General features: G+C 31.7%; 2 long non-coding RNA genes across 3 annotated transcripts; one reads left to right on the top strand and one right to left on the bottom strand.

The window, feature by feature from the left end:
• Nucleotides 1-1,510: 1,510 nt before the first annotated feature.
• On the bottom strand, nt 1,511-11,455 carry LOC147909473 (uncharacterized). Its single transcript, XR_015545341.1, has 2 exons — nt 3,025-11,455; nt 1,511-1,817 (listed from the first exon to the last, which is right to left on the bottom strand). It is a non-coding gene; the product is annotated as an uncharacterized LOC147909473 (long non-coding RNA).
• Nucleotides 11,456-12,767: 1,312 nt separating this feature from the next.
• LOC105154669 (uncharacterized) lies at nt 12,768-22,125 on the top strand. Of its 2 annotated transcripts, XR_847228.2 has the most exons (6): nt 12,768-14,894; nt 14,979-15,046; nt 17,545-17,843; nt 17,921-18,006; nt 18,215-18,400; nt 20,259-22,121. It is a non-coding gene; the product is annotated as an uncharacterized LOC105154669 (long non-coding RNA). The 2 variants fall into 2 exon arrangements; XR_015545340.1 differs by having other exon boundaries at nt 18,215-22,125.
• Nucleotides 22,126-22,207: the final 82 nt, after the last annotated feature.

Raw genomic sequence — 22,207 nt, 5'->3', positions numbered from 1 at the left:
TAATATTGATATTTATAAGATAATTATAACACATCTTAACGCTCATGTAAATTTAACAATCAAAAATAATATAATTTGCGGCTCAATATGAATAAATTCAAGAAGGATTATTAGAGCCCAACAAGATAAACTATTAACACTAGCACGTGAGGCAGATAAAAAAGAAATTAGGGACAAGTGTAAAGAAATATATAAATAATTAAGAACTATATAATAATTAAGTGGTTCCCCGTCAGTTCTGTATCAGAACATAGATTAAAAGAAAAACACGAATTCGACTGGAATAATGTTCATATATTAGATAATAAATCTTCATATGTAAAAAGGACTTCATAAATAGTCTGAGATGATACATACAAAACAACAGTAGGCTTGAATAAACAAAGTGATATAGAACTATTACTAGATAACTATCTTCCCGTTTTAGAATTATTGTCCCCCATTTAGACAAATTACCCCCACCACAATGTACATGTTAAAAAGTACAGTATAGTTGTCAGTGTTAGATGCACATTTGCGAAATATCACACAATAACTATCGATCGGAGAATCAATAAACTGAGGAATTTAGGTAACAATATTTTAATTAATTTAATTAAATTAACATATTACATCCAATTTATATTATACACCATAATTTTACAGTACAATAATGTTAACATCATATTGATAATCATAGTACATAGTTTTCAAACCATAATTCTTGAATGTCGATTCTGCCGCAAGTAATGAAAAATTCTGTTAAGCATGAATGGTATTAGAACAATTTAATTTGAGACAATGAGCGTCAGAATATATACGTATAATTATGTTCACAATAGGATCATGCAATTATATAATAAATTGTACAAGTAAGTATATATATGTTTTATATACATTCACTAAAGAGAACCATTGGAAAAAGATCGAAACGTTTAAATATTGTTTATATTCAAACATTTATTTTATTATATAGATTTTAAAAGCATTGTAATTATGGCATACATTATATCTTGCTTTGATAGCCCTTCTCATATAGTAATTAAAGTTGATTATTTATTAATTGAAAAGAACCATTTTTAATAATTATTCATTATATAGATTGATTCTTATAGTGAATAATGTATACATTCTTCAAAATAAGTTTTATGAGCATAATAAAATAATATTAAATGCTTTGGAAAGTCTTTTATATTACATATGTTTCATAATTCATATCTGAATACAACAAAATTTTCGAAATACGTCTTTCAATATATTCTACGTTATGTTCCCAGAGAACATAATATAAAATCAACAGAAAGTCAAGACGACATTATTTTGATTTAAAATGGTTACACAATTTTTGTATGACAAAAATCGATATCGACATTACAACTCAATAAAAGGACTTTGAGATGGTCTCAAAATTCAGTAGTCTGAAAGTTTTTTCAAATCTTGTAACTAAAAATTATTACATCAACTTTTATCTATTATGTCAAAATTATATCATTTTGACTGAAATTTGTTCCTCTAATTGAATATAAATAACTTTTTCTTTTTGTATGGAGAAAGTGTGTTACATTTGTCTAAATCGTTTTTGTAATCTGTGACTGTAATTAATATAAATCAAGAAAAATATGAGAAATAAAACTACAATAAAAAATGAAAATTATGTCCTACTTACCGGCCGCGCATCCAACGAAGCAAAAGATTAACATGACCTTACAAATCTGCACGAGGATTATCAAAGTGCCAGGATTTCTTGAAATCGACGCCATGTGATTCTTTCAGCTGATCCTTTTCTTTGTAAACGGTCAACTGGATATTATGTTTAGGAAATGTGGCCTATTTGCTGCCTGTAAGTCGGTTTTAGTTTATTTTTCTTTTAAAAAAATGTTATTTTCTGAATAAATTAAAATAAAATTGTAAGAGTGAGTTATAAGGAAGATTTTAAGACGGACAGTTTTGTTTTATTTATACAAAGAAAAATTATTTCAATTCATGGTGTTGACTTAACGTTTAGAAAACTAAACATCTCATTTTTTAAATAAAATTAATCAAATCTTTTCGTTACTTAATTTCTATTGTATCCGCTATTATTGTATGACAACTTTCAATAATTCTTTACTTTATCAATCGATATGTACAATATAATATTATTATCAATTTTATTTTTAAACTAAATCGCAGTCAACAAATAAAATAAAACGTATACAGCCATATGCAAAAAATTTGGAAAAAATTTGTACGATACAATGTATAAACTTGCTTTTTTAAAAATATTTTTAATTTCGAAACTAAAAAGTATATAACAAAGAGACAAAAAAGAAAAAAATGTTTGTTATAATGTACTTTATACGTATAAATTTTTCATTTGTCAATTTCATTTGTCATTAATTTTAAAAAAGTTATTACACAATAAAACATCATATAACAAAAAATATGATTACTTTGCAAAAAAAATACCGTACAAATTTTTTTCAAAAAATTTTGAAGCTTAGAAAGCCTACTTTCAGATAATTTTATATTAAATTTTGTTTGCTGATGTTTCATTGAACTATAGCGCTTTAAAATAAGACAAAAATATATAAAGATATAATTACAAAGATATAATTTTTTAATTTTATATAATTTAGAAACAAAATATCGTAGATAAAAGATTCAAACGCAAATTTAAAACTTTATCTTTATGCTTTAAAGTGCGTGATCAAAAATCTCTCTGAGATTTTTTTCGCTGAGATATTTAATGTTTCATGAAATGCGCGAAAATTGTAAGTGCCTAATACTTTTACACATAGCTGTATGTGTGTTTTTATAAAAATTTAAAATGCCTTATTGCAAACATTTAAATAAAAAATTCTTTTTTGAAAAATTTTAAGATAAAATATTTTTAACCTAAAATTTTTTTGTTCTTGTTTGTTATATTTTTAATTCTTTATATATAAATAAAGTTAAAGATAATAATACTACAAAACAAATCATATATACTTATATATATATATATATATATATATATATATATATAAGTTAGAATTCTATTAATGTTTCGTCAACGACTTTCACCTCTCTGTCTTCTCTTTTTCTATACACTTAAAAATTTGATGTATATATATCACTTTTATTCACTTCTGCAAATGTGAAACGTCGCTTTAAATTACGAATGCGCGCATCCGCGAAATTTGGAAATTTTCATTTACGAAAAAAGGGTCAATTTCGAAGAGAGGTCAGCGACTGAACTCAAAGCTGGCGTATCGCGACTACGGCTTTTATATACGATGGCAAGTCTACGGTGGTGTATGGTGGGGTGGATGAACAACCCTCCGGATGCGCACCTGCGTCGATGACGACGAACTTCGTGCCAGCGAACGAAAACAATTGTCGTAGGTGGAATTTAATTGGAAATTTACAACACGACGGGATTTTTATAGAATCCCCAGATAGATACCGAAATCGTATTTAATCTGAATTAATCAGGTATTATTTAAAAATTAATTACTTACAATAGAGCTATTTCAATAATACCCAGTCGAAAAAATTACAATTATAAAAAAGATTCTTATAATTACTTCAATTGAAATTTAAATTTATTTCTCATGTACTATCATGAACCTCAAAATTATTTACTTCATATACCTTTAACATATTTTATTTAGTCCATATAGTCTAGTACATTTGAAATTCTTTAGGTATTTATTTTATTCATGCATGTACAAATGAAAGCAACACATGCAAAATTTAAATCAATATAAGCGCAGATCTACGATGTCATCTCTATAACGATGTAACTTATTCACAAAATTGGGAAGTAACACATTACTTGTAACGCCGTTACTTTTTTTCTGGTAAACATCATTACTGTTTCCTGTTTGTAATGATAATGGTAGTGTCGTTACATTTTACAGTAACGAATCAACCGTTATTTTATCGTTACTTTAGTTTCTATTGGATTGCATATTTCGGTACTGTTGGCGCTGAAAGATGTTTTGCATTAATGTCTCTAGAAATGTACTTTAAATTATTCAAGTTATGTTGTTATATTATGATAAACGAACGAATACATAAATTTTTTTTAAATGCTTGTGCAAGTATGCAAATATGTTTACAATTTAACATTGTATTATGTATAATAAAAGATTATCATATGCAATAAGTGTAATCATAATATGTCTAGTTTCTCATTTCTATTACTAAGATATTTTATATTTTATATTTTAGACTACGTTCCAATAGTCATTATCAGTATTGAAAATATGTAATTTATATTACATGTATATAATGGATTTTCAATACTTGAAAAGCAATTTCAATACTTGAAGTGAATCTTGAAAACAAATTCATCTTAATTAAAAACAAATATTTTCTTATGTAATTTAAATTATATCAAAAAATTTGACAGCATATGTATAGCAGCTTTTCATCAATATAACAGATTTCCAAACCTGAATAGATGATAAAAAATGATTAATATCTCGGTTCTCAGAGCAGGCTATTATTTTTAATGATGCCAGACTCGATTGTTTTGTGAAAAATACATCTAATTTTATCAATATTGGACGTAAGTGGGCTAAACTCAATAATTTTCTGAAAAGTAACGAAAAAGTAACGACAACGCGTAACTTTTTAAAAAGAAACTATATATTTTTTTAAGATAATATTCTCAACTCTGCTTATTCTCATTCGTTGACCAAATATTAAGAGTGAATGTAATATAAATAGCATGGATTCAGAAATTAGATAAAAAAATATTAAAATTAGAGAGAAAAATTTTGGATCGGGGAAAAAATTTCTTTGTATATTTAAAAATTTTTTTGCAAAAGTTTTTCATTTATTGCAAAATTTTTGTTACAATTATATCATTCACTAGAGCAAAGTTCAGCTTTAAGAATCTGTTTTTTTAAATTGCGGTATGATTTTTATCAGAGTTATGAGCAATTAAAGTTAGAATGCCTCTTTACTCGCGAATAACTCAGGAAGAAAATATCATAGGAACATTTTTAAAAAATGATTTTGTAGGGAAAGCTTCAAGCTTTCACGATAAGTAGTCGAAAATTTTTGTAAATTTTTTTTTGGATACGTGAGACCTCCAAAGTGAAAAGAAAATTTTTCATCTTTTTCAGCTTGTAATTTTTGAAATATAAAAATTACCAAACTCATAGAAATTCAAAAAATATAATAACTTTTCGAAAGTAGATTTCAAGCTTTAAAACTCTTTTTTTAAATTTAAATTTTGTTCTTCAAAGATATTGTATATACAATATCTATATGTTGTTCAAAAATATTGTATTTACAATTTTGAATTAAAAAATATGAAGAAACTTTTCCCCCAACCTAATATTTAAAGAAAATTACTTATGCTCGTAATTTTTTTAGATCGTTTCTCATAAATAATCAAAAAATCAGATAAATACAAATAAAATTAAGTAGTTCATGGCGTTTCTTTAAACATTTCGAGTAAAAAAGTTTTATAATTAGTTGAAATATATTTTAGAGGGGATGAATGGTCACTGATGATCTAAATAAAAATTATACTTAAAAGATGAGACATCCAATTCTTTCCAACATAATTACAAATTTTAATCAATAAGTATTTAAAGACCCTTAATTTAATTTAACATTTCGTCAACATGTCTGATAGTTCTTATTATTAAAATTTATATTGTTACAAGTCAAGTATCAACTATTGGCGAAATTAATAATACTGTACGACATATACATACTTTTAGAGAATTGCAGTCTTTTTTTATCTAGCGTTTTTGCTAGTTTAACTTGTTGAGATACCATTCTGACGTCATGTGGATGCAGAACTCGTTATATATAATTATATATCTGGAGAAAAACTACAATTACATATTATGAAATATTTCTTCCAATAAATAAAATATGCATATAAATAAAATCTTTCGCTGAAATGTCGCGCACACTACATTTTTCATCAAAATGATAGTGCCTATTTTTTTGTGATCATACTTTTTAAATTATTTAAATGGACCAAAGAATTTTTTGCATGACACGCGAGAAGAGCGCAACAAGTTTCTAGATAACTGTGGATCAACTGAACTTCCGCAAGTAGTAATATAGGTAGATATCGAACAATGCATTGCATCAGTGTCGCGGAAGTATTAGTTACTTATGTCGTTGCGCTTGACTTAGCGCCGAAACACTACTGTATCTTCTGATATAGAAATACGAACATTCCTAATTGCAAAAATGCACAACGTATATGACATTTATATATCGGATTAATAAAGGCGGAATGCTACAATCAATATTTCCACTAATATCCCGTTTAATTATATCTGCAATTTACACCTATAAATAAAGATTTGTAATTGTGATCAGTCCGAAGAATAAGAAAAACTTTTAACATCAACAAGTTCTTTGTATGATGATGATGACTGCTTTCAGCAGAGAAAGCTAGAAACAGTGACGAGTCCTTAATATGATTGGTTCTTGACTTTAATTCTTCATGGATTTAAGTGTAGGAACCAGTCATATTAAAGAATCACTGAATGTTAATTTATGAGTATTCTCTGCTGAACGCAGTCAATTCCAAATGTTTCGATCGCGTATAAAGAGGCATCTACAATGAGATTTTAAAAGCATAACATAAAGATAACCGTAACTGTGTGAGTTGTGAAATGTGAGTCGTAATCATAGGTCAATGCATTTTGGCATAACCATATGTATGTTAGTATGACATACGTAATTACGATATGATATTTTTTGCTTAAATGCATCTGGGATTTACAGTTTAATGTATTGATTTATTTCTTATATGTATATGTTTATGGGGAAACAATAAATTAATCCAAACTGATCCAACTTTTGACGTATCGAAGTGTTCATTTTAAATGTATTGAGAAGTTCAATATCGCCGCGCAAAAATACAACAGTGTTGTATCACCCACACTGTTTCATCATGGAAGAGAGTGGTCTAGCGTGCGAGTCATAAAACCCAAGTCATCAGAAAGAAGAAGAGCACAAGTTGCTCTCGCTGTCAATTACTTTCGCGGCTCTTCACATAGAAAGCAATATAAACGAACGATCCTCTGATGATTTAATCTAACGCACATGGAGAATAATTACTGAATTACGCATTTGAATGTTGGGCAGCTTACGTCACTTCACAATTCACGTTTAATATAATTTTACGACGCCAGTTTTAATGGTGCGAAATTCATGGGATCTATATAACTCTCTCTTTCCTTTGCAAGCGACACATAAATTATTCCTACCGAATTAATAATTTTCTCTTGGTGCGGCTTCTATTAAATAATGTGATATTTAATAAAATTAAGAGTATATGCGTATATTATTACGAAAAATTAGAAAATAGAGTGAAATAATGTATTTACTTCTTAGATAACAATACACGTTCATAAAATATATCATTTTTGATACAATCTTCCAGTTTTGCAACACATTTTATGTAAGAGTTCACAATCTTTTGATTCTGTGTACGAAAATTTTTGGCTGCCCTCAAAGCTATAGATGGATTGATTTCTGAATGCTATGGTCGGTATGCAAGGCCAGTTTTTATATTTAAGGCTGATTTAAATACAGTTTTAAAATATTATAATCAATTACAGAATACAGTATTAGTATCTTAACACATTATTTAAAACGATCTTGGAATAAGAACGGACTATGAATACCAGCTCAAAGCATCTAAAATTTGAATTTCTTTCATATCTTATCTATAATCCTGACCTTGCTACCATCTTAAGATTTCTTCTTGCATATCTTGACTAAAGCGTTTCAGTTTTCTTTAAATTTCGGAAATATTTAAAAGGAAGATAAAGAAAAGAGTAAAAATTAATTTTAAAATATTTGTATGTTATTAATTAAATTCTTGAGGAAAAAATAAAAAATACGTACAATAACAAGCATAACTCTTTCATAATTTATCAAGCTTCTTATAACTGACCTGAATCTATGAAAGAAATTCCTACTCGCATATTAAAGCTCGATAAATCTCGACAAGAATTTCTTAGAAGTCAAGAAGCAATACGCCAACTCATTAGATCTGCAGGCAATTTTTCATTTACTAGAAACACATCAGAATACTCGATGCAACATTTCATGATAACGAGTCCGATTTCTTTTACTAATACGACTAATATTTGAAACGTAAAAAATTCAGCATATAATAAGATTACTGTAGGAACACCAATAAAAGTATATTTTAAGTAAACGTTTATACGTTTATTAAACATTACGCAGTTCCTTATTCAGTTGATGAGAACAGTGATTTCAATTTAGAAAAGTACGTGGTAACAATTTCGGTAGTAATTATTATTATTCTCTCGTTCGATCGGTCGGAATATTCATGAGATAATTAAATTTTATTATAAAGAATTGGAATTTGTTGTCGACTCATAACTGGTTATTATTTCCATATAGTTCACAAAAGTCATAATTATGAAATATTTGTGCAGAAAGATATGTTTTTAAAATTAATTTTCATATATTCCCTATACATGTTTAAGAAATAAATTCAGATATTTCTTAGATAATGATTATTAATTATCTTTTTCAACAATAAATTTTATTATATCCACCTATCATTAATAGATACATATGTATATTGAATAGTAAATGTTTTCCGTGTCGATGTAGAAGCGTCAATGCTACGTACAGTAAATATGACGTATATTGTTGGCTTAGACAAGCTGTATTCTCGACAAATATTCGCATTTATAATTTGCGAACGTTAACGGAACAGGATTTCGAAAATATTATAACGGTACACTGGAGCTATTCACATCGGACGTCATATGTCGCACACAAGCAAGCACGGACCATTCCATATAGCTTTCAATGTACGCTTGTAATAAAAAAAGAAGAACGACTTGCGTAAAATGTATACCGGTGTGCCGAATTAATGTTCTATTTTCACAATCGTGCTGATTTAAGCTCTTTTCTACATGGTGTAATAAACTTAACTTCATGATATCGCTCATGTTACTGGTCTGTCTCTCGCAAATGTGCTGTCAAAAAGTCTTGGACGCGGACGTGAAAAATTGTCTGTCCCCGGTAAAAAATTTGTCATGCATGAATATGTATAAATATGTATAAACATATACAATATAAACATGCATAAATATTAATAAACATGTATAATTATATATGAAATAAGTCCATACGTGTTCATACATCCTTTCTTCTTTTAAAATTACTTTTTAGTATAATAAAAATAATAGTAATATGTGAAAACATTAAAAATAATTAAAAAGATAATTTTCACACTATTTGTTTTAGAAAAAAATCAAGTTTGAAAAAATGTAAAAAAAATTATTTATATTATATATAATTGTATATATAATTGTGCATAATTATGTACAATTTTTTTATATTTTTCCAAACTTGTTTTTTTCTAAAACAATGCGAAAATTATTCCTTTATTTTTTTATGTTTTCATATAACTATTATTTCTATTACACTAAAAACTAATTTTACAAAAGAAAGAAGAATATATGAACATGTGAATATATGTATATGAATATATGGACATATTTCATATATAATTATACATGTTTATGCATGAAAAATTGTTTACCTGGTCAGTATTAACGGTTTGCAAAAATTCGATGAACTGCGCAAAGCCGAAAGAGAATTCGCACTTCTCATCGCACAGTCTCATCGCGTTCTTGTGAGATAAGATATTAGACAAACGATAATTTTTTTTTTCCTGCTAGTATAATTAATATAATAGTTTGAAATTTGCACAAGGGAGGTCTAAGAAATAAAAATACTCGGCATAATTTTAGAAATTTATAAATAATAACTTCTAGCAAATACAGTAAATATATTTTAGACATTATTACACAGCTGTTTAGTTCGCATATTATCACACTTCAATATTGTAATATTTCAATAAAGAAAACGAATTATGCAAATCACGTATAAATAACATATAGTTTATTATTAATTAGAACAAATATATGTGTACTATTTCAGACTTTTTCCAATTTAGTAAAAATGTATCAGCTGTAATATGATAACATACAGGAGACAGTTTACTATTATATTTTATTCGTATTTTTAACTAAACAATTTAGAGGAATATAAAACCATTCATACATATATGTGTATGTACACACACACACACGCACGTACGCACGCACGCACACACACACACACACACACACACACGCACGAGGCATTCCAAATCGACGACCTTCGTCACCGACCTCTGCCGATTTTTTTACTGATTTCTCATATTAAAATATTCAATTATTTTTTTAGATATTTACCTCCATTAGTTTCCTAGATATGAATTTTTTAGTATTTTCAATTTGTTTTATTTTGTAAATATTTTAGTTGAACATAACTTCTGTTTAAATTATTGAAAAGCAAAAAAATAACCATATTAAACTATTTTTCTTGAAATTTTCTATTAGAAAAAAATATGAAAAAAAGCTTTAAATTTTGTTTTTACTTAAAAAATCTGATTGAAATAAATAAAGTCAATTTTCGTCAAGATCGACATTTTTAATTTTTATAAAAAAATTCTTCAATATTCTTAGTAGAAATACAAAAAATTTAATTAAGTCATATTTAGTTATGGTCGAAATTTTCATTCCATTTTTTTTAATTTTTCAAAATATTAAGTCTGTTATTTAATATTAGTATATTTTTAATCTGCTGATGACATAAATCATATTATTTCATAACGATACTAGAGAATATATTTTTAATTTCACAATTATTTAAGGAATAAGGATTTATAAGAATAGTATTTGAATAAAATAACATCTTTTAGAATATATGAAAAAATTTATTAATAAAGATCATTTTTATATAAAGATTTTTATATTAAGATATCAAACAGTTCATGTGGACTAATTATCTGGAGATCTAATTATCTGACAGGTAGGCGTTGAGAACTTGCACGAGTAGTCATTTTTTAATATGTGTTTTCCAAAATTATTAATGAATTTGTAAGGACTATTTTGCTAAAACGTACTATTTCTGTGATAGTGCTTCTCAATAATTCAAAAATTTTGAAATTTGCAAATATTTATTATCATAAAAACGACAGTAGTTTATAGGCAGCCATGGGCCGTCAAAACAAACCATCACTCCACTTCCGGCGCCGAGGCGTGGCCTATCTGGGAAATGGTGCGCTTTGATTGATCGGTGACACGAAAGTGTGAGTAATGAGGTAATTAAATGGTGCGTCTTGATTGGCTCGGTCCATGGCTGCCTACGCGTTGATTGGCTCTGTCCATAGTCGCCTACGCGGTGACTAGAGAAGAGGGAGGGTGTCGGCAGGGAATGAATACCGTGACACCAAGAAAAATCGGGACTGTGACATGTTTTCGTTACGGGGAGGGAAAGGTGCGAACAGTAGATATAAATAGCACACAGTTTTTATTCTCTAGGTCATTTTTTGCTGCAGTGGCTCGATGTCTTCGGCCTACTTCGATGTCTACAGACGTTTTAATGAAAGGATTTTTTTCTTAGGTGTACAAATAAGTTTTAAAGCGTGTAACGTATAATTTAAACTTAGAATTCAAATATTTTCGCATTCTTTTGATATGTAGTGGCGCTTAATGTGTAGTATTAAAAAACACAATTCTTCACAAAATTGGAAACTTAACCTCAAAATTAAATGGTTTTAAAATGGAGAGCGACAAGCAATTTATTCGACACTGCATTCGATACGAATTTCATCAAGGAAAAAGCGCTGCTAAAGCATGTAAACAGGATAGAAAATCTTTCTTGTGGAAAATCGTGACTGGTGATGAAAAGTAGACTTTTTACGATAATCCTAAAAAGAGGAAACATTATGTGGATCCAGAACAACCCACTACATCAACGCCAAAACGCAACATCCACAGCAGCAAAGTTATGCTATGCATCTGGTGGGACTGAAGGGTGTGCTATATTATGAACTGCTCCATCCGAATGAAACGGTTAACAGTGATCGCAGTCAACAATTGATCCGTTTAAATCAAGAAATCGAACGAAATCGTCCATTTACTGGCAAAGGAAGATGTCCTGTAAAATTGCTTCATGACAACGCTAGGCCTCATGTTGGTAAACCTGTAAAGGAAACGTTGCTAGCTCTTAGTTGGGAAGTTCTGCCACACCCGGCGCCCAGATATAGCCCCTTCTGATTATTATTTATTCCGGTCAATGCAAAACGCCTTGTCCGGTGTACACTTTCGAGCATTTGAAGAAGTGCGAAAATGGCTGGATAATTTTATCGCATCGAAAGACGAAACTTTCTTCGCTTCTGGAATTCGCAAGCTGCCCGAAAGATGGCTAAAGGATGGCTAAAGATAAATAATGATGGAGATTATTTTGATAATTAAGTGTGTTTTCGTTTCTAAATAAATATTAAATTTCATTAAAAACGCTTTAAAACTTATTTGTACACCAAGCTGACGAGAACTTTTACGAGTATTTTCTGGAGACTCTACTTTCATTAGGGAGAAAGGGGAAGTAAAACAGAAATGAGAACAAGTTCGTGCTGGTACGCGTCATCGTAATCGGTGTGATGATTTACTCGTTTTTAAAGAATAAATTTCTTCTGTAGTCTATGCCGGAGATATTTTTATTTAAATATGATAAAAATCTATATTATTTAAGCTTGAAATGTTGGGATATTTGGAATGTGGAATTATTTTCTCCATTCCTTGAAATGTATGTTCCTTACTGCATTACAATCACAACGAAGTAAGATTTTCTTTTCTTCGTCGGCGATTGTGTTGGTTCTGCTTGCATATTTGCTGATGAAGTCTCCTTTGGAAATTTTCATCTTCCTTGTGCGTTATCAGTATAGTTTTCACACCATAGACAGAGGTGACAAATGTTTGCGAATGAGATAGGATTTACTTTGATTTTGCTACTTTCTGTGCTCATGAGTCCCATATTCTCTTGAAATTGTTTCCACGCTTCGAATTGAAGTTGATTCCTTCTGCGTAATTGCCAGTCAATTTGACAATAGGCTCGAAGATTCCCTCCTTTGTGGATTGTAATCCCACGTGTAATTTCTTCGTATGAGAGAAGTTGAACGAGTAGAGAGCAGCAAATATTGTTGCTCATTTCGTTCGGTAATATTGTTTATCACACGAGGATTATTAGGCACAAAGTGATTTCCAATTTTTTTTCTTTCAGCCATATCACTTCGCGCGAAAACTTTGGATGAATGTTTCTCACAAATAAAGGAAAATTAGGACGACTGATCTCGAAGTGACTCTTCAAACAACGAGACGCGACTAAAGTATTGTAACATGTGAACACTATGTGAAGCGATTTGCGCTTATATGCTTTTTGAAAACTAACGAAAATCTGCGCGCGCAGAATATTTGTTTAAATTGTTACTTTTCTAGAAGAATCTTGCTACGCTGTTATGCGACGCAGTTACTTTTTCTGAAAGAATTTTTTCGAAGATGGATAACGAAAATTTTTCATATCACAAATATGCTCGAATTCGTAAAAAATCAAATAAATCATCAAGATTACTTGAATATAAAGTACTATTATATTGAAAATAATTCACCAAAGTAAAGGAAATATTCTAATGTCGAATTTATTTTTCATTAATTTTAGAAAGATTTCTCAGTAGCACGACTAGAACTATGGATACGCATAATAGTTAATCCGAGCAAAAAACCAATCTTAATGTTTAAAAAAATTCTTTTCTAACGACAGAGAAACGTTGTCCCTGAAGAAAATTATTTGTCAACCGTCATAAACTTTTTATATAGCATAAAAAATTAAGTCTTAGTTATATAACGAGAGTCAAGAACAAAATTTAAGTGACGAGATTATGTTCAGTGAGTCCATGATTTTTCTTTCTTACATCAAATTTAATAAAAATCAAGCTCTACGCGATATAAAAATGAAATTCCGTTTTTTCTTCATTGAAAAAGTTTATTTTTGCTTGTCCTAGACTAATATGTGAAAATTTTTCTAAAAAACGGCAAAAAATGGAAAAGATTAAATTTGAATTACTCCGACAATAAAAATACCATAGTACGAAAAAGCATGCGACAAAAACTTTTCCGAGATAATAACGAAAGTGAGAGGAAAAGGATTTCTTAAGACGAGCGATGGTGAGTGTGATGCTCATATGCGAGGATGGGAGTTAATTTTATGTTGTTCAAAGTTTGTTAATTTTATGTTGTTCAAAGTTTGTTAGAATGTTGTTCGTAACCAGAGAGTTTTTTATCAACTCCCACTCTGAAAATTTTTCGAGAAAATCTCGTGTAAAAGGAAGGAAACCAATCAGAAAAATTGTTAAAATCTACTTGCCAATAGCGACTAGAAATTTTTATTGATTCATCCTTCTTTAGGAATTTTCGTGAATATCATTAGTGTATAAATATCACGTATCGAGTGAATTAAGGTTTAATCCTACATTGATTTTTTTCTGTCAAGAGTTGATTTTTGTTGTGAAATTGTATAATCAATAATTTTATGAACGATAAAAATGGCATTTCGCGAATCGCTTATAAAATTCTTTATCGTCGCCTGCAACTTGAATCAGAAGTTAGTTGCAGTTGATTATCTGACAAAGTTGTCAGAAAACGAGAATTATTCAGTCTTCGGGTGTTTCGCGAGTGAGTGCTCCAGTACGTTGTTGTGCACTAGCTGGGGCATTACGGCGGCGATACGAGATGATGAAAATAATCTCGCATCATTTAGAAGTACATGAGTGCTTTAATCATGAAGAAGACGATGCTGGAGGTTACATAGATGACTTCAAGCGTCTGGAAGTAAGCAGTAACAATATTTTTTTGAAATAAATCAAAGAAAGTTTTATTAAAAATTCGCTGCATTAAATTCCAACATTTGTTTCACAGTTTCGAACTGTATTGTAGGCCGGACGATTCCGCATCATAGGGGACACCCGTTAGGCCGGCTTAATTTGAAGCGACGACGTTCAGCCGAACAAGCGATTAATGAAATACCAGCACGTAAGTTGGAAAATAATGAAAATTAATTAGAAATTAAATCGCAAATTGAATTAGATAGTTTATTAAAAATATTTAATTTTCTAGGAAGAGCACGAATCACGGCCGTATGGGATTACACCTGCGCAATATTCCTGTGGTTGTATTATCATCTAGTAAGTTGGATTTTTAAAATATTTCTCCCTATAAGACCTTAGATAGAATTCTTCTATATAAGGATAGAATCAAATAATAAATAAGAATAATAATACTAATGTAAAAATATAATTGTGTTTTAGATGATGAATCGCAGGATTCTGCGGGTATGTGAAGTTAGCACCCCAACTATAGTACTCAGGAGTTCTAATTAGAGTTCCCGTTTCCTTTTGATGAGACAAAGAGTTCTACATCATTTATAACAAGAGTTCCGCTTAATAATTATAATATTTTAAAATAATTTTTAAAAAATGGGGTGTTAACTTCTCATCGAAAATCGAGATCGAATAGTTCTGAGTGGCTCAATAGCTCTATTTTGTGAATATCTAGAGTTCCTGATACATAAAAAATAATTTTGACACACAAGAAAATTTATAAAAAAAAAAATTTTTTTTGAAAAAAAAATTTTTTTTATAAAATAGTTCTGTGACACGTTAATTGTCATTCTAATAATTTCGAAGAGTTCTCAGCGATTAAAACCAACTCAGACTCAACAATAAAAGAAATATATACTTAAAACGAAATTTGAAAAATCGGTTGCAGAAGTACGTATTTCCTTATGTAGTCATCCAATCGCTTTGTCACCTAATATTTTTTGACAGAATTCGTCGAGAATTACACAGAACTCCAATTAGAACTACTCAGTACTCTCAAAAAATTTTTCGATGTCGGACTTAAAAAATTTTCAACGATAAAGTTCAAATGTACCCGTATCTCGAAAACTGTTGGCCCAATTGCTTTTTCACTTAATACTTTTCGTTAGGGCTCGTCGAGAACTGCCCAGAACTCTAATCAGAACTACTAAAAAATTTTTCGACATTATGATACGGAGACATTTGAACTCTATCATGAACGTCGAAAAATTTTTTGAGAATACTGAGTAGTTCTGATTAGAGTTCTGTGTAGTTCTCGACGAGTTCTGTCAAAAAATATTAGGTGACAAAGTGATTGGATGACTACATAAGGAAATACGTACTTCTGCAACCGATTTTTCAAATTTCGTTTTAAGTATATATAGTATCTCTTTTATTTTTGAGTCTGTGGTTGATTTTAATCACTGAGAACTCTTCGAAATTGTTAGAATGACAATTAACATATCACAGAACTATTTTGAAAAAAAACTGTTTTTTTCAAAAAAAATTTTTTTTTTATAAATTTTCTTGTGTGTCAAAATTGTTTTTTATGTATCAGGAACTCTAGATATTCACAAAATAGAGCTATTAAGCTGCTCAGAACTATTCGATCTCGAATTTCGCTAGAAGTTAGCACCCCATTTTTTAAAAATTATTTAAAAATTGTTATTAAATAAATCTTGCATTAAAAAATATAGAGAACTCTTTGTCTCGTTAAAAGGAAGCACGAACTCTAATCAGAACTATTGTATCTAAAAATTGATTTTTCAAAAATTTTTAATTTTTTTTTTATTTTTCAAAATTTTTTTTTATGGATCAGGAACTCTAGGTATTCACGAAATGAAGTTATTGAGCCGCTCAGAATTATTCGAACTCGATTTTCGATGAGAAGTTAGCACCCCATTTTTTTAAAATTATTTAAAAATAATTATTAAGCGGAACTCTTGTTATAAATTATATAGAACTCTTTGTCTCGTCAAAAGGAAACGGGAACTCTAATCAGAACTCCTGAGTACTATAGTTGGGATGCTAACTTCACATATCCGGATTCTGCCCATATGCGCATATTGTAGAGTATCTGTTCGAGAGCGAGTTAGAGCGAGAACGCTGGCAAGAAAAATTTGAGTGATACGGCATTTTAGCTGAATTTCACTTCACACGAATTATCAATTGCGAATCAAATGCGGCGGTTTTCTGGCGGCGGAGTGTCTCCTAGGCGGTTGCACTGGTAGCGAAGCATTGACTCGAGAACAGCGAAAAATAAGAGAGTCATTGCTTCTCAGTTTTGCCTTTTATGCTCTTTTAAGAACAAAGGTTTCCCTTTGCATTCGCCTATGAGATTTTTGCAAAATTGAAAATTTTGAGGTGACCTTCTGTTTCGGGCGGCGATTGGCAATTTCAAGCGCAACGGCCAAGCGGCACGCTATTGCCATGCGCGCCCGTTAAATCTGGATTCTTGATTGGGATGAACGCATATTACGCGTTTTGCGTCACGTGATAGCGCGTGCGCTGCGACCGATCCGAGTTGGTTCGCCGTTATAGCGGTTGAGATCTGCGTACGTGCGACGTGCGGCTTAGCTTATTGTTTTTTGACTTTATCGACGAGGTGATGGCCGAGTTTATGTTTTGGAAACCTCTAAGAACGCTTGGGATCCTTCTAGAAGCTTTCGATCCGCATATCGCACGAACGCCAAATATGCAAAAACTATACATGTTGGCTGTATCTCGAACAGTCTCCTTATTCCACGACATAAGTTTTAAAAAGTTAGCGAAAAACCATAGTAAGTTTATGCAAAAGACGAAAAAAACAAAATGTTATTTTTTAGTGCGAGAAAATGAAAAAGAACAGGAAGAGCAGGAGGAGGAGGAGCAGAAGGAGGAGAAGAAAATTATAGAGGAGAGAGAAGAGGAAGAAGAGGAGGAGGGGAAGTGGATAAATTTCGAAGTTCGAAATTTTAGAAATGGATAAACAGCGGCAAAATTTCGATAGTGGAATCCGGCAATATCACTGAGATAGAAGAGACGCAAAAAGCTTTGGAAGGGGAAGAAGACACGAATGAAAGAGAGGAAGAGGGGGAGGAGAAGGATGAGGAGGAAGCTAGATACTATGCTCATGATGTTGAAGGTATTATAATAATATTTCATTACATTTTTTTATATATTTTTGTCGTAATGTATTCTCATGTATGAATTTTTTATTAGATATTTCATATACGCCATTTGAATGATATAAATCAATCGAATCGGTATTCCGGAGATTTTTATGCGAGTGAAGAAAGCAACTAAAGGTGAGTTACCTTGTACACTAAACGTAGTCACTACTTCGAATGTAACAAAAGATTTACGCGTGATATTTGCTTATATATGATTATATATGATATATATTAATATTGTAACTATAAACATTTTTGTGATTTCAAACCATCACAATCTGCCACAATATTTTAATTTATTTTATTGATATCAATGAATAACAAGATTTGTTTAATTTTTCAGTACATATCATACAAATCGCCGATATGATGGCGTTGATAGAGATGATGCCGATCTAATAAACGAAAGTAAGGAAAGTCCTGCTGACAACGAGGAACATCGTCATCATCATCTCATCATCATCAACATCAGTAGCAACAGCAGCAATAGTGTCATCATCGCCATCAGCAGCAGCATCATCGACACGAGGTTGGCGAACAATTTAATTTCTTAGAGTTACGGGCGGAAAACTCGCGACGTTTCAGAAATTACGGTATTCTCGGAAGAGAGACAAGTTTCGCGATACGGCCAATATTCGAAGGCGCGAATATCGTTCGCTGATTAGAAAACGAGTTTTGCGAAATCTATGCGATACGTTCATGCGAACCGGCCAATTACGTTGGAATATCGTTGATTGGCGAACCTAGTGCATAGTCCGGCAGAACTATCTCTTCGTCTGGTACGCGACTTAACTTCCGAGGATATATGGGGACTCGTAAGTTCGGTAGCTCAAAATGTCAGAGGAATCGATATTGCGAAAAATTTCGATGTTTTCAACATCGCGGTACCTGCAAATCGTGGTCGCAAGTCGAATTGTTTAACGCGCAAAGACGTAGCAAAACGCTCGATTTTGCAATTAAATAATTCGGATAATTTATGTTTTTCATGTTCCCTTATAGTAGCACGAGTGCATTGCGAACGTGGAAATCTATCTGGGTGAACTCCATGAAAAATGGAATTGTATAAGAGTTTCTTGTTACAATCCGAATTGCGAGAGAACTAATGAAGAACGCTGGAATTACAATTCCCGAGGAGGGATGCGGAATTCGCGAAATCAAATGTTTTCAACGGTATCTGCCGAAAATATTGCTATAATGATGTATTTTAGCACTTCAGATACGGTGAGAATTTCGTTATTTGACGGTTGCGCACTACTTGCCTCTCTAGGGCGCGTTACTTGCCTCTCTATTAAATTAAATATAATGTATTACGAATGTAGGCATCACTATAATCCGATATTAAATGTAAAAGCCGCTGCTGAGGGATATTGCGTCACGTGTAACGTGGGCTATCGTAAAGATAGAGGTCACCGCTGCACAGACATTCGCGAAAAGCTTTAAAGTGGCTAGTGTGGAAGGAGCGCGAACTCAATCATCGCATAATTCACGCGGGACGAGGACGCGAATATGAAATTGACTGCAGGCGCGTTAACGGATACTACAAGTCGGAGTAAACGGAATGCAACGTTACGTGTTTCAGTTTCACTAGCATGTTCGACGTGCTATCAGGTAAATCGCGACAGAACGCTTTCATCCGCAGATCGTAATGATACAATTGATGCGCGTTACGAGCGAACTCTCGCATCGACATATCGTCTTCGAAAACGGAGCTACCACGTTATAGAAAAATGGGAATGCTTCGACCGAGAAATGCGTGAAAATCCCGAGATGAGTGATTTTCTCAAGAATCATACTATTAATAAAATCCGATCCTCTCGACTGCACGATGCGTTTTTCGATGGTCGCACAGGAAACATCGCTACCCGATACGAAATTACGGGTACAGAGAAAATATGCTATGTGGACGATGCTCTTTGTATCCGTATGTATTGAAAACAGGTGCTTTCTCGTACGGTCACTCCGATATCGGTGAGGAATGTAGCGAATTAATCGGTAAAGCGCCAAATAGTTTTGACTCTGTCAAAGGTCTTGTACGGTGTAAAGTACTCCCACTCGTGTAATCTTTCACCCAGTACTCCTGTATAGAAAAGGAAAGTTGCTTTTCATCTTGTGGAGCTACTGCGAAACATTCTCGCAAACAATGTATACACACAATCGTCTGCGAAACATTCTCGCAAACAACGTATACACAATCGTCCCGAAGAGCATGAATTCGAAGGTATCTGGGTATCCTACGAATTGCGCAAAGCCATCGAGAAAGACTAGAGCTCGTCTTGTGACGAGCGTGAGTGAAATCTAGCAGTATAAAATCACGCGATACGATCTCAATACACGGGCGGGGAGAATTGTTCGCCGAATATATAAAAACATTTTTACAATTAAAACAGGAAGCTAGCAGATGGCCGAGCGAATGTGGAGACAACGATGTCGAGGCTAAGGAACGATATTTGAGGGAATACGAAAAAACTGAGGATATCATTCTCAACAGAAATAACATCACACGGAATCCCAGTTTACGCTCGGTCGCTAAGCTTTGTCTAAATTCATGGGGAAAATTTGGCCAGCGAACCAATCTGCCTAATACCGATATCGTAAAATCCTATCAGCGTCTGATGACTTAATTCACAAATCTGGAGCATGAGATAACTAATATATTACCCATGTTAATGACGAGGTAATATATGTTTCGGCGGCTACGCGAAGACGCGTCGTGGCTTTTTCAATAACGAATGTCATAATCGCGACAAATATTACAGCATTAGCGCAATTAAAATTATGTGAATATTTAAAAAAATTTGATAGACGAATTTTTTATTACGATACTGATTCATGTATATACTTAAGTACAGGTAATCCGAACGTGTACGAACCACGTACGGGTAATTTTCTGGGCGATATGACGGACGAACTCGAGAGCTACGGTTGCGAAAGTTATATTGAGTTGTTTGTTTCGAATGGCCCAAAATTTTACGCATATATCGTTCGTATACCAGAAGGACGTACGCATGTAATCTGTAAAATAAAGGGTATAACTCTTAATTATAAAAATTCATTAATTTTAAACTTTAATAATATTAAGAAATTAATAGTAGAAAATGAAAGAGAAAGGCGAGAGCAAAAGAAAGAACGAAGAGGTCGATGATAAATTTGCGTTTTATTGCAATTCGGATGCGTTTTATGAAATTGTAACGTGAAATAAGACAAAGTCATGTGCGCCTGTATTGGTAAAACGTAGATTTATCAGTAATCGTTATTCTTTTCCTTACGATTTCATAAATGAATAACCTTCCTCTTGCTCAAGCTTTCTCTCTCATTTTAATATAAGATCGTCGTCGAGTTTTCCGCCGATTAGGTATACATTTAAATCATTAAAATATAAAATTTTAATACATGATTTTGTAAAATAAAATATAATTATTATTAAATCTGATATGATTATTGTTAAATCTTTTAGTATTAGAAATTTTATTGAACTTTAATAATGTGCGGGAATGCACCGCGCGGAAAGATTAGAGTGAGAGGACGGCACACCTTTTCCGAATTGGATTCGGAATCGCGGTGATAGAAAATCTCGGCGATTTTCTCGGCGCTTCTCGACGAGATCTTTCTTATAACGGTTAGCACGGCGGTTTTACGAAACGATATAGTAGAGACTCTGAACACTAAGAAGAAAAGGAACGGCGAGATTGAAGCATTTATTGCTTTTTGGCCTGGGCTTTCTTCTTGAGAAAATCCAATAGATTTTTGTCATAATCGTAATTATCACGTGGCATTAGTTATACAAAATTGATTGGCGCTTTGGATTCTTTTCTAATGACGTTCAACGTAACAGTCATGCGCTACAGAAAATCCGTACGTGGGATTGGTGACGGCGCGTGACGTATTCATCGGAGCGCGGCGCTCGCGTGCGCGAATTGAATTGTTCTAGAACTTTCGATGGTCCGTTGCCGGTGCCTGTTTGCGTGTACCGAATTGTTTTGCAATGAACAAAGAACGACAAATCGCTGACTTTGACGAGGATTAAGATCATGCTCGAGATGAAATCACGACCTCAGGCGTGCGTTCAACAACAACTGTCGGTCGACCGAAAGAATTCTTACTTTTTCCCGAATTAACGATCTCAAACAAATAATATGAATAATGTAAATAATGTAAAATATTTTCACGATATAAAATTGTACTTGAAACATTTGAAAAAATTGATTAAATACAAAAACTCCACTTTTTCACATTTTATGTAAAAAATAAACATCAAATATAAAAAATAAAATATTATATTTATAAAATTTTATATTTAAATCACAAGAAAATTTTTTTACACCTTTTTCTCTCATCC

This window comes from Acromyrmex echinatior, chromosome 6 (genome assembly GCF_024713525.1).
Source record: "Acromyrmex echinatior isolate Ae372 chromosome 6, ASM2471352v2, whole genome shotgun sequence".
Lineage (NCBI taxonomy): Eukaryota > Metazoa > Arthropoda > Insecta > Hymenoptera > Formicidae > Acromyrmex > Acromyrmex echinatior.
The sequence above is the reverse complement of the archived record's forward strand: the minus strand, read 5'-3'. Positions and strand labels throughout refer to the sequence as shown.